The sequence below is a fragment of the Diabrotica virgifera genome, chromosome 5, assembly GCF_917563875.1.
Source record: "Diabrotica virgifera virgifera chromosome 5, PGI_DIABVI_V3a".
NCBI classification, from domain to species: Eukaryota; Metazoa; Arthropoda; class Insecta; order Coleoptera; family Chrysomelidae; genus Diabrotica; species Diabrotica virgifera.
In genome coordinates, this window is record NC_065447.1 from 119010164 (window position 1) to 119024638 (window position 14475).

The following is a 14475-nucleotide window of genomic DNA, read 5'->3' on the forward strand; positions in this document are numbered from 1 at the left end:
TTAAATTTTTTTCCATAATTCGAAATATAATATTTTATTTATTATTTTGTATTATTTTCTGGTTTTTCAGACATTTTTTTTAAAATCTGTAATACCTGTTGCAGGAAATTTACTCAATGAAATCGAGTAAAGAAATATCTAACAATACATATAGGTATAGGGTGTTTTATTATAAAACAATGTATTTGTTTTATTTTATACTAAATACTGTATCAAATTTTGTTTTCAAGATGAAAAGAAGGAGAACTTTATATTTCACCAATACTGTCGATTTTTCCAAGGTGGGCATTACCCACTCGTGTCCCTGAGAAGCTACACCGATGTTTGTGTTCTTTATTGAATTAGGCACTCTGTATAGTATTTTTAAGATTGATTATCTTTATATATGTGTGTCGTTCTTACTTCTAACAATTGTGATTTACGCCCAATGGTATATATGTGAAAATAAATTTCACGCACGTTTTCAAGCCCAGCGGCGTTGTCAAATGTCGGGCTTCATAGCGATTTATTTAAATATAATAGTTCAAATGTATAAAACTTATACACGAAAGCGCCCCCTACCGCATGATTTTGGAAACTTTTTGTATAAGTGTATGTATAAGCTGTACGTTGTGAAGCCTTCTCAAAAAATTGTCCAGTTGGGTAAGAAAGTAAGGGGAATCCAATGGTTGTTAGATACTCGGGCGACGTTTCGAAACCCGCAGTCGGGCTCCAAAAGGTAGTTGCAGGCTTGTAAACGTTCAAAATATATCTTGTACGGGCCTGTATAAGAGCGTTTATATGTGTGTATATATATATATATATATATATATATATATATATATATATATATATATATATATATATATATATATATATATAAAATATAAGCAATATATTTAGTTATTATGTGCATTAGTATCAAAATAAAAATACTGCTTATATATTATACAGTGAGCACGTAAAAGTTGGAATAAATTCATGTTCTCGAGAATGGAACATTTTGGAAAAAAATCTCAAAACAGGTCAATTTTAATTTTAAAATTACGACTTACTGGTATATACAATATCATACAAATCACGTCATCCATCTGGGCGTGATAACTTCATCGATGATTTTTTTAAATTAGAATAGGGGTCGTGTGATAGCTCATTTGAAAGGTAATTTAATTCTCTATTTAGTAATATAAACATTAACATAATTATTTATACAGGGTGTCCAAAAAAATGTTTTGAATTAAATTTATTGCCATAAAAAGAAGAATGTGTGTATTTTATTTAATTCAAAATACATTTTACTGCTATCAGAAAACAGTAAAAAATGTTTATTTGGCAAATAAATATTGTTTTTTGCTTAAATTCAATATTAAAACCGCCAATCACCAGCCTCGTGACAGTTTGAACATTTAATTTAGGCGAAAATCAATGATTATTTTTCAAATAAACATTTTTTTGTTTTCTGAGAGCAGTAAAATGTATTTTGAACTAAATAAATTACATACATTCTTCTTTTTATGCCAATAAATTTAATAAAAAACATTTTTTTTGGACACGCTGTACAAATAGTTATGTTAAGGTTTATAATACTGAATAGAGAATTGAATTACCTTTCAAATGAGCTATCATATGACCCCTATTCTTATTTAAAAAAATCATCGATGACGTCATCACGCCCAGATGGGTGACGTCACTAGTATGACATATATGCCAAAAAGTCCTAATTTAAAAATAAAAATTGACCTGTTTCGGGATTTTTTTCCAAAATCATCCATTCTCGAGAAAATGAATTTATTCCAACCTTTACGTGCTCACTGTATAATAGCGAAATATATATAATATGTATGTAAATTACTAAAATTTATAGGTATCTATATACATTATACATACTTTTACCTACTAGGTATTTAGGAAATATTGAAGTACCAATATGAATTTATTATTTTCAAGCTGCTTTTTATGTTCTTAAAAATGTTTTAGTCCTTGTAGCTAGAAATACTTCGTCTTCGCTTCGTCCTAACAGCGTAGACATAAATGCCTAACTGTAACTGTACTGGAAACTATTTTTATATTTTGCCCTTGTTACCTACCCCCTTCCCTTGTGCAGGTATAAAATATGCAATGCAAGGGTCAGAATGACAATGAATGGCCGTTTACGGATTCCCGAAAATTATAGGTAAAAATACTCATGGTATAAACTCAAATCAAAATGGTATATTCATTTCAATTGAAAACGAAACGAGAATTTCTCATTTTTCTTCAATAGAATTAAGTTTTAAACTTTTTTAGCATACAATTAAAACGGTTTAAAAAAAATGAATTAGATAGTTCAGTAGTACCTACCAAAATACCTAAACTTTATTAATTATTCTTAACGCGAAGTTGATAATCTATAGACTAACATCATTCTTCTTCCTATAGGTACATACAGTATATTCTTTTTAAGATATTTTAAAAGTATATACAATATGTAGTATGTGTTAAGCATATACTTTTGCATATACTAAGAATATTCGATTAAGGTATATTCTAAGTATAAACTTTTACGAACATTCCGAGATACTACGTACACGAATGTGCTCAGTATATTCGGTGCAAGAATGTTCTTTGAAGCACATGCAAAGAACATGAAATTTAGAATGTTTTTTATGGTACATGCTATGCTTGTACTACGCATATACCAAAAAGGATATACTTCGACGAATGTTGGTAGGATATGCTTAGAACATGATGCAAACATCATTGGCCAAAACTAAGGTGAACAGTTTGGGTGATAGAGTGTCTCTCTGTTTAATGGTACAGGGTTCGTGTATTCATTTTTGTTTAGGTAGTATGTAGCTGTAGCTTGGTTAAAAGTTAATATATCTGCTGTCTATTCTACAATTTTGCATTGCGTTTATTACGGCCGTGTGTTCTATAGTGTCGAAAGCTTTTTTGTAGTCTACAAATGCTATAAAAACTGGAAACTTGTATTCGCTACATTTTTTTATTAATATTTTTGTGGTTAACAGGTGATCGGAAGTTGAATAGCCTTTTCTAAAACCTCCCTGTTCATATGGTTCCCTAATAGCATAAGGACGTCCGTCACGGACGTCCCTTGGACGTCCGTTTTCGTCCGAGGAACGTCCTTTATACGTCCTATTTTGGTCCAAATGTCGCGCTACCGAACGTCCGTTGGACGTCCATCTAAGGTACAAGGGGACTTAAATTGGACCTTAATCGGACGTCCTAGGGGACGTAAATTGGACCTTAATAGGACGTCCTAGTTTAGTCCAAATGCCACGTTGCCAAACGTCCAATGGACGTCCACCTAACGTAAAATGGACGTCCATCTAACGTCCGAGGGGACGTTCGGTGGACGTCAATTGGACCTTCATAGGACGTCCCAGTTTACCAATGTCGTGCTGCCGAACGTCCATCTAACGTCCTGAGAGGACGTTATTTGGACGTTCATCGGACGTCCAAAAAATACCTTCGGTGGACTTCAATGAAGAATCCCACATAACAATTTCATGTTCTTAGTAGATTCATAGAACATACTTTTCAGAAAAAGTATATACTTAGAATATGCGTAATTACCATTGCGAATGTGCAGAGCATATACTGAGTATATACTACATTACAGTACTTAAACGTTCTATGTATATACTTAGAATGTACTACCGCACTTCTTTTCAGTATATACCAAGAACATACTTTTTAGAAGATTCTAAGGAGGTGCTATAAACCTTCTATTTATATACTTAGAATGTACTATCGCACATATTTTAGTATATGGGAAGAATATTCCAAGGAAGTGCTATATACCTTCTAGTTATATACTTAGAATGTACTATCGCACATATTTTTAGTATATGGGAAGAATATTCCAAGGAAGTGCTATATACCTTCTATGTATATACTTAGAATGTACTATCGCACATATTTTTAGTATATGGGAAGAATATTCCAAGGATGTGCTGTATTTCTCAGAAGTATGTTTTCAACATCACCCAATCTCATCCTATAGGTTCTACCAAAGAATACTAACACACCCACAGGGTGTGTTAGTATTCTTTGGTTCTACTAATATATTATATTTACATATTCTAATTGCATATGAGAATGTAGTTATTACATTCTACAATATTACGTAAAAAGTAAGTATAAAATATATAAACTTTAGTTAGTTATATAGGTACCTATGTATAATAAATATTATATGGGTAAGTAGCCTATATATAAAATATAAGTAATATATTTAGTTATTATGTGCACATCAAAATAAAAATGCTGCTTATATAATTATATAATAGCCAAATATATTATAATATGTATATAAATTACTAAAATTTATAGGTATCTAGGTATATACATTATACATACTTTTACTTACTAGGTATTTAGGAAATATTGAAGTACCAATATGAATTTATTATTTTCAAACTGCTTTTTATGTTCTTAAAAATGTTTTAGTCCTTGTAGCTAGAAATACTTGGTCCTACCTAACAGCGTAGACATAAATGCATAACTGTACTGGAAACTATTTTCATATTTTGCTCTTTTGTTACCTACCCCCTTCCCTTGTGCAGGTATAAAATGCAATGCAAGGGTCAGAATGACAATGAATGGCCGTTTCCGGATTCCCGAAAATTATTTTACTTATGGTATAAACTCAAATCAAAATGGTATATTCATTTCAACTGAAAACGAAACGAGAATTTCTCATTTTTCTTCACAATAGAATTAAGTTTTAAACTTTTTACCATACAATTAAAACGGTTTAAAAAAAATGAATTAGATAGTTCAGTAGTACCTACTAAAATACATAAATTTTATTAATTATTCTTAACGCGAAGTTGATAATCTATAGGCTCACATTATTCTTCTTCCTATAGGTACGTACGTACATACAGTATATTATTTTTTAGATATTTTAAAAGTATATACAAGTAGGTATGTGTTAAGTATATACTTTTGCATATACTTACGCATATACTAAGAATATTCGATTAAGGTATATTCTAAGAATAAACTTTTACGAACATTCCGAGATGCTACGTACCCGAATGTGCTCAGTATATTCGGTGCAAGAATATTCTTTGAGGCACATGCAAAGAACATGAAATTTAGAATGTTTTTTATGGTACATGCTATGCTTGTACTACGCATATACTAAAAAGGATATACTTCGACGAATGTTGGTAGGATATGCTTAGAACATGATGCGAACATCATTGTTATGTGGGATGTATTTTGAATTTTGGGAAATGAAAAATAAAAATGTTAAAAGGAACTTTTATTACAAATTACATTAAATTACATTATAATATATTAATTTATTGATATTTATTTATTAATAACAAACGGGACAAACAAACTTTCAAAATTATACATGAATGCAGCATTAAAGAAATACATAATATACAATTATTACCTATTTACTATCTATATAAAATTATAAATAAAAATAAAATAATAAATTAATACAATAAAGTATACATTTAAACAATGTAACATTTTGAATTTTAGTGCTTCAAATAGTACCTTAACCGCGCTGTATTTATATCTAATGAACAGTGATTTACTGAACACTATGTAAAAATTCGAATATTTCGAGTAACTGTGCAATAGAGTACTTTGAATGCTATCAAAATCTGATATATTTCAATTATTGTTTGAAAGACAATGTGTCCATATATTTCAATGATAATAAATATAATATAAAAAATTTGAATAATCCAACTAAGAAAATAATTGGATTAAACGTATTCAAAACAACACCATGTCGACATAATGTACTGTTCTTACGATGTCAGTTGGACCAAAAGCATTTTTGGGGTCCGGTCAGTAATTCTACGAAGAGCATAGAAAAATAAAGATAAACCATATAAACATTTGCTTGCTTCAAAATTGATCACTCCTTGTTTAGTCCACATGGACGCGGGTGTGGCTTATTACTTTCTAACGTATCTTATTGGGCAATACTGAAGAGTAATTGGTCAAATTGTTCGGAAGTGCTTAGGCTCAAATCATATCGTTATCTGGTCAAAATACCTTCTCATGTTTCAAAGGCGGCAAGCAATATAAACACTAAATAAACAGTGTCGTCGTCATAACTTACAATTATTTTATTTTTATAATACATTTTTTGTCTCATTTCGTCAGTACTTAAAAAATGAATAAGCACATTAAATTGCATTTGTAAGTATTATATACTTTTAATGATCAATTTTAAATTTTAATAATATTATTGTTTATACAGGATGTCCCATATATTATGCGAGATTTAATGACGTCAATTTGCTCAGTCCGCTGATTGGATAATGTAATTAATGGAATTTTTCATGTTTCATATTTTTATTTTTTCCATATTTTCTTTTGTATGTGTCCATGTCTAAGAGCCATATATGAGGAGAGGGAGTGTACATTGATTGAAGACTCTTGATTTTAGGTATTGGGGATATTTTTTTTCTTTAGAATAAAAGACAGTTTTCCGAGTGATGCCCATGCCAATCTTATTATTTTTTTTATTTCTTCGGTCTGATTTTTTTTATTTAACTTAGTGATTTGTCCTAGAATATCTCTTTTACTTGCTTTATTCTTGTTTGTGCCACTGTAATTATTGGTTCTCCTTGTTGATTGGTCATGGCTTTTGTTTTACTGTAAGCGATGTTCAGTCCCATCTTTGTCGATTCACTATCTAGTGCTTCCATCATTCTTTGTAATTCTTCACTATTTTCTGTTTTAATACAATATATATATACTTACAAGTCAAAAGTGACATTTGGAAAAATTGTGTAGCTCATGTTCAAGTAAAATAAAAATATTATCTTGCTGTGTCACCAATATTAATATCTTCTTCTTCTTTTCCTTCTTCTTCTTCTTGTGTAGACATGACTGTCTGTTTTTCAATGTGCCTCCAGTAAGTTGTCATTCCATCGTTTTCGTGGTCTTCCCACTTAGTTTTGGATCCCGCGTATGAAAAAAAAGTTGATTAATAGCAAGCTGAAAATTTTTTAATAGCTTAAGGGTGTCTAGTTGGAGAAACTTTGATATATGGGAACACTGGAACAGGGGAAGTTTTAATTGTGGAACAGGTTAAAAATTTCGAACGGCCAGACCACGAAAAAGGCACATGTATTTTATCCGACAGAACAGACTTAAACTCTCCGAACAGAGATTAAACTCTCATGCTAAAATCAGCCTACTATATATCACCAAATGGGCATTTTAATGAGTGGAACATGTAGAATATGTCAAATGACAGGAATTATGACAGGTGATAAATAGCAGTCTGATTTTTGCATGAGAGTTTAATCTCTGTTTCGGAAAGTTTAAGTCTGTTGTGTCGGACAAAATACATGTGCCGTTTTCGTGGTCTGACCGTTCCAAATTTTTAACCTGTTCCACAATTAAAACTGCCCCTGTTACAATGTTCTCATATATCACAGTTTATCCGACTAGACACCGTTTAAGCTATTAACAAATTTTCAGCTTACTATTAATCAACTTTTTTTTTCATACGCGGGATACAGACCTAACTGATCGTCTTCCTATTGGGGAACCGTCTCTCGCCGTCCTTACTACTTTGTTTTTTGTCATTTGGCTCATGTAGTTGTTCCATTATACTCTTCTGATTTTTACCCAGTTATTAATATTGTCCACCTTGCATATCTGTCGTATATCTGTACTTCTAGCTCTTCCCATATCCCATCGATTTTTCAAAGTATTTTCATCTCTGCTGTTTCTAGCATTCTTTCTGTCCTTTCTGTATCAAGTCGTGTTTCTGCCGCGTATTTTTATGTCATTATTGGTCTGATAACTGTTGTGTAAATTGCGCCTTTCACTTCTTTTCCAATATTGGTGTGGTAGTTATAAACACAACAAGTGTCGAATCAAGTTCTGAACACACGGATAGTGATATATTTCAACTTGTCAAAAATATGTCCCATGAATTACAGTAGTAAAAGTGATCTCTCCATTAGTCATGAATTGACTGGAAGACGAATTGTTCGTTTTCATGTATTTTATGTGTATATTCAAAGTGTAGTCTTATTTCTTTAGTTCTCAAATTAATAAGCACGTTAAATTTCATTTGTATTATGTATTTTTAATTATCTTTGGTCTCAATTTCATAAAGAAATGTGAACAATTAACAACATTATTACTGTTTAACAAATATTGAACCATAATTTAAAAATAAAAGTTTACTCATTAATTTCTATTGCGCCGCCTATGTTTTACAAACGGTGCCGACAATCGGTGTCGAATTTTGTTTTTATACTGGTCCAACTGACATCGTAAGAACTTTAAATACCTACATTGTTTAAAATTTATTATAGGTATGTAGTACTACAATAATAAAATACCGAGACGGTCTATTATTATAATACTTTACAATAGGACCCGACGCTAGAGGAGCAGGTAAAATTTTTGCGCCTGAGCATCGAGCATCGATACAAGCAGTATGCACCGGTCGAAGGTTTGGTTTTATCAAACCTTCCAAACCAATACACCGTTGGATGGTGTATTCTTTGGTTTTATTGTGAAAAATAGAGGTACCTATATATTTACCTAGTTTTAAAAATCGAATACCTAAATTAAAAGATATTTAACATCCATAAAGATTTTTTGTCAAACTCTATCACCGACTTCATGAAAACAAGTACATATTAAATAGTAGGTACATTCTTTGATGGTTGTTGCTGTAAATTTTAAAGGATTGATGACATGAAATTTGGCATAAGTACGCATATAGCTAACATGTCAAAGAAAAAAGTGATATTGTGCCGATGTGTGCTTTTGCCCTGGGGTGAGTTTCACCCTTTCTCGGGGGTGAAAAACGTTCAAAATAAGTCCGGACTTCGATAAACTGACTAATATTAAGCAACCTTTATTCTATACTTAGTCCCGAGTTTTTTCACTGAGAATATTTTGAGTTATTTATGAGTAAATATGTTAATTTCTCAACAAAACAACCATTACGTTTTAGACGGTTTTTCGCAAATAACTCAAAAAGTAAAGTAGATATTTTATCGAAAAAAACATTCTTAGCAAAAATATAGCCTGTAAAAAAGTGAAAATAATGGTTTACGCATGAAGTCTCTGGACCTAGTGATATTTACGCAAATCACACACTACTAGTGATTGGATAAATCTGAGGTAATCATATCCCTAGTATGTGAATTTAGGGGTGAGTTTCACCCCGAGGAGGGGTGAAGGAAAGCACAAGGCAAAAGCACACATCGGCACAAGTTCACTTTTTTCTTTGACTTGTTAGCTATGTGTATGCCAAATTTCATGTCAATCCAAGCGGCTCTTTTATTTAGTGGTTTTACAATTTAGTGGTTTTGGTTTTGCAATATTTCACCGTTAAAGAACGTACTATATGAGAAGAGATATTCAAAATAGACGGAAAAACATGATAATATACGAGAAATAATCTAAAAAATTGACAAAATTTGTCGTAAAATAGGAAAAACGTCGTGTGGGATTTACGATAATGTCGAACGAAATTAAAAATCCAATGAAACTGTTTATAAATAGAAAATCTATAAGATTGGCCAGAAAATGTTGAAAGATCGTAAATTATGCAAAAAAAAAACAATGTAAAATTTTTACACAAGATATACAAAAATGTTTCAAAACAACGAAAAAATGTGGTAAAATGCAAATATACATATGATAAAATTGGAAAGATTTTCTTTTTATCGAAATATAGTAAAAAATATGAAAAATATACCAAAAAGCATGAAAAAATATGTAAGTGTAAGAAAAAACGTAAATAATTAAATAAACTTTTGACAACATACAACACAAAATTTGAAACACTATTTGGATTGGTTGTCCTGGATGGTGGTTTTCTCCTTTGCAGACGACGCCCACGGATCGATGTCAATGTCCTCGGTGAGTTTGTCTTCCTCTAGGCCATCAGGAATGGATAGGCTATGTCCAGATGGTGGTAGCAGACATAGATGAGGTGGTAGCAGAGTATGAATGCTTACCTCTTTGGAGTTCATTTACCAGGAAGTGGCTATCTACATCGTGGACCTCCAGTAGCTGTCTGGGGTTGATGGCTTTGAAAGCTTCTAATCTGATTGAGGAATCAGAAACATATGTAGACTGCTTCGGCACTTCAGAAAAACTCCACGAACAGGAATTCTCAGGGTAGTGGCCTATGGAGTTATGCATTGATGCTCTAAATGGCCAGATGAGGCAGTCGGACGCTGTGTTATGCTGTGAAACAGCGTCTTCATTTCTTTACATAATATGTAGTATATGTATACGTATATTATACTTAATTCGTATATAATATAATTTCTTACATTATGGAAATAAGTTACATTATGACAATAAGTGGTTGATGAATAAAACTCTAGGCGTGAGCCCTAACTACGACAACGACTGAGAGATCAACTCTCTAACTTCGAACTGATATCGGTGAATCTAAAATCTATCGCCCATCGTTATACTTTTGTGAACAGAGAAACCATGTAGTGGGGGCGATGATTTTCGGACGTCCAGAAAACGTCCGTATTTCGTCCAGTACGGACGTCCTAGCACGGACGTCCAATGGACATCCAAAGGACGTTCATGTTGTTCTGAAGCTATTTTCTTGTGGCATTTTTACAATTTTAACTAGTTAGAATGGGAAATAAGCCACAATATTATTAAAAAATGATTTTTATTAACGTTTCGACGCCCAAATCGGGTGCCGTTGTCAAAATACAAAATACTATTGAATTTTATATAGTATTTTGTATTTTGACAACGGCACCCGATTTGGGCGTCGAAACGTTAATAAAAATCATTTTTTAATAATATTGTGGCTTATTTCCCATTCTAAATAGTTAAAAAGGACGTTCATATTTATTCAACATGAAGTACGTCCAACCTCGGACGTCCGCCCTAACAACACACAACATTCCAGGAATGTACTACCAAAGTTCTATCAATATTTGAATGTCCTGGACATTTAGGGAACATTCGGTGAACATCTGTTTAAATTATTCCTGGAATGTTACCATAAGACATTCTGTGAACATACTACCAATGTTCCTATATTTTAAGTTGCGAAATAATACATACGTGTAACAGATACAACATTACTTATAACATACCAGACAAACTAAGTGACACTTTAGGCCTACAGTGCAATAATATGTCAAATTTAAAGAGTTTCCCAAGTTCAATTAATACAATATTATAAACATACAAATGTAATAAAAATTATTGTTCGCGAATATTCAATTTGGAATGCGATTTTGTTAATAAAAAAAATACTTATAACTTATGCAAAACCCAAGAGAGGCATTTATATTTATTTCTTTTGCGTTCATTTTCAAATTCGCCGTGCATATATTTTTGTGCATGGCGCTTGAGAGGGCATCACGTGACTAAAAACGACCAACCAACGACCTCGCTTCGGCCATCTTGGCATCTTCATCTTGGCCACCTTGCTTTGCCGTGGGTGGGTGGATCGTTGTTATTTGTGCTTTTTAAGAATATTTTTTTAATTCGGATACTTTTATAATAGCTTTAATAGTATTATTAACATAGTGAATAAAATGGTGTCCTGTTTTTAACGCAGTTGGAGTAGCAGAAACAAATAATGTAGATAAAAAAATCTGCAGGAATAACGTTTCAATTATGACAGAAGCTCCAAACAAATGACTGTGAATGAAAAGCCCTATTAAAAGGTTAGTATGCAAATATGTAAACGAAGGCATGCCCTGTATTTCAGAAAATAAATTAATACTATTAATACCCTAATAATACTATTCATAAAAAATCTTTTAAGTAACCTAGATAATATAACAAAGTGAATAAAAGGCATAAATCAGAAGAATTATTATTTTATTTTATAAGTTAATAATTATTGGTCATATCCATTTATTATTTTAATAATAATTGTGAATAAGCCACAAACTTCGCTTATTCCTAACTAAAATAGTAAATAGAGATAATAACAATAGGATTTGTAAAACTAAAGTAATTCTTTTTGCGTTTTTGCTAATGTATGCCTTTATAAATAGGATGGTAGACCACACACTATAATATGCAGTACCAACTAATGAATACACAGAATATTATAGTCGATTTGCTAAACTCAGTCTCAGTACTACTGAGTCTCAGACACAACCGGCTAGTGATTTTAGTAAATAATTTTGCCAATTTGGTAAAATTGGCAAAAAAAAATAATAACTAAATAGTTAATAATTACTGTAATTTTGGCAAAATTGGCCAAAAACAAAAAAAATTACCTACTAAAATCACTAGCCAGTTGTGTCAGAGTTTGGGGAACCGACTATACTAATAAACAATTTCTAAGCTGTTTTATAATATTTTGTGAGTCCATTAATCATATTTTTTATTTAAAACTAAAATTTGTTAATAATGCTTAGTAATGCATATATTTTGTATTTTTAGCTTTCCAGAAGATCCTGCGAAGAAGACATGAAGTATAGATCAGATTTGTTAATAGAGGAGTATGTTCAAAACACTTTTTAGAAAAAGATATTGACAGAACTTCACTTTCATCTGTTCGTTTAAGAGACTGTGCTGTTCCAATAGCTTATGTCACACAGGTATATGCATTTTTTTTCTTGGTTTTAACATCTTTAAACGCGAAATACGCAATAGCTTATCGAATTGATGCCATGTTATTTTTCTTTATTAAGGTCTTCGTTTATTATTGTGTATGTGTATTAACAACAGAAACATTTTTGGTTATTCTTTATTTTATTTTATATTTTGTCATCAAGTGTTCAGTCAATGTATGTAGTTTTCTTATGTACACCTTTATGGGTTTATACCTGGTGGATGTATATTTCAATAAATAAATAAATAAATAACCTAATTAATAATACAGTCTGTACAATATAGATACTGTTGTAATTCATTATCTACATCGGAGATCTAAGTTGACATTGTTGCCCAACTGCAAAAAATGTTTGAATTCATTTTAAGTCAAATATATCACATAATTATTGCGAAGTAGATTATACAACAAAACAGATTAATATTCAATGTAAATAAATAAAAACATCAGAAATAGAAAACAAGAATTAAGGTATAATCTTATGTTACAGTTATTAAGGTACCAAGGGTATTATAAGGATAATAACGCTTGAGGTCAATGGTGTTTTTAACAAGGGCCTGAGGGATATACGTTGACCGAAAGCGTTATTATTATAATACCTGTGGTGCCTTCAACGTTTAATGTCTGACTAAATTATTCTTTATATGCGAAAAATTTGAATGAATTTTGAATTGATTAGTTTTTAAATAAGTACATTTACCAGTAACAGTAGTAACATAATTGTGGTAACCATAGTTTTACTTAGGTTGATATTTGTCAACTTGACAGTATCTAAGTCGTTACTTAAATTTAATGCCCAAGGGCGTTATATCATACTTAACAGACTTCGAAATGTCATTATTTGTCAAATACAGTCGGAAAAATGAAAGAATACCCATGAACGAACATATAAAACACACTGTATTTTCCTGTCACCGTGTCACAAAGAAAATTGCCCAGCGCAAGTACATGTAATAATAATAATTACATGTACTTGCTCTGGCCAATTTTTTGTGTGACACTGTGACAGGAAAATACAGCCTGTTTTATATGTTCGTTCATGGGTATTCTTTCATTTTTCCTACTGTAATGTGCCAGTAGGTCATTAAAGTAAATAATAAAAACAATAAATATAATGAATACTAAATACTTATTTGTTTGTGAAAAATCTATTTCTTTGTGGCTTTTTTGTAATTAACTATTCTAATGAGGAAATAAGCCACAATTTACTTGAAAAAATAATTTTATTAAGGTTTCTACTTCCACGTCGGATGTCGTTGTCAAAATACAAAATGTTCATTATTATTATTTTATTTATTAAATATTATTTATTATTTATTTAAATATTATTTAATATTTATTTTTTTATTATTATTATTTATGCGTATTATTACCTGTAAATAATATTTCTTCTGGTTGTTAATTGTAAAGGATAGAAAAATTACCTTTTATTTTATTTTCTTTTAGAATCAGCTGAGAGAAGTGGTCTACAAAAAACCAGAAAGGAAACGGAATATGTGGCTACGAAAAGCAAAAGAAAGGTTTACAAAGCAAATGTGACACATTTTTTTATAATATTTAGGAATGTCAGTAAATTACATTAAAAAATGTATGTAAAGATTTTTTGCAATAAAAATGTTTATATTTATCAAGGATGTATTATTTGGTATGGCCACATATCGTCAGTGATGTGACAATACCTCCTATCTGTTTTTTTCAAGAGATTTGTAAGATAGACTAAAAACTTGTTTCGGCCACCTCCTGTTTTCATATATTTTTTGACTTGTTTTGCAGTAAATTCAACTATCTATTTACTACAAAAAAGTCAGAATACGTACGAAAACAGAAAGTGACCTTAAAAAATGTTTTTCGTCTCCTGCAAACCTCATGAAAAAACATAGGAGGTATTGTCACATTACTGACGATATATTTCAGTG

The 14475-nt window shown here is 31.1% G+C and overlaps 1 long non-coding RNA gene across 1 annotated transcript; it reads left to right on the top strand.

Moving 5' to 3' along the window:
• The first annotated feature begins 10863 nt into the window (after nt 1-10863).
• LOC126884336 (uncharacterized) lies at nt 10864-14129 on the top strand. The gene is made up of 3 exons (XR_007697963.1): nt 10864-11657; nt 12388-12545; nt 14006-14129. It is a non-coding gene; the product is annotated as an uncharacterized LOC126884336 (long non-coding RNA).
• Nucleotides 14130-14475: the final 346 nt, after the last annotated feature.